Consider the following 469-nt stretch of genomic DNA (forward strand, 5'->3'; position numbering starts at 1 on the left):
CCTCAAACTCATCCTCATCCTCATCCTCATCCTCATCCTCATCCTCATCCTCATCCTCATCCTCATCCTCATCCTCATCCTCGTCCTCATCCTCGTCCTCCTCCTTATCCTCATCCTCAAACTCATCCTCATCCTCATGCTCATCCTCATCCTCACCCATATCCTCATCCTCATCCTCTCCCTCATCCACATCCTATTCCTCATCCTCATCCTCTGCCTCATCCACATCCTCATCCTCGTCCTCGTCCTCATCTTCATCCTCAAACTCACCCTCAAACTCATCCTTATCCTAATGCTCATCCTCATCTTCATCCACATCCTCATCCTCTGCCTCATCCACATCCTCATCCTCATCCTCATCCTCTTCCTCATCCTCATCCTCATCTTTATCCTCATCTTTATCCTCATCCTCATCCTCATCCACATCCTCATCCTCATCCTCTGCCTCATCCACATCCTCATCCTCATC

Source organism: Lupinus angustifolius, chromosome LG10, assembly GCF_001865875.1.
Source record: "Lupinus angustifolius cultivar Tanjil chromosome LG10, LupAngTanjil_v1.0, whole genome shotgun sequence".
Classification (NCBI taxonomy): domain Eukaryota; kingdom Viridiplantae; phylum Streptophyta; class Magnoliopsida; order Fabales; family Fabaceae; genus Lupinus; species Lupinus angustifolius.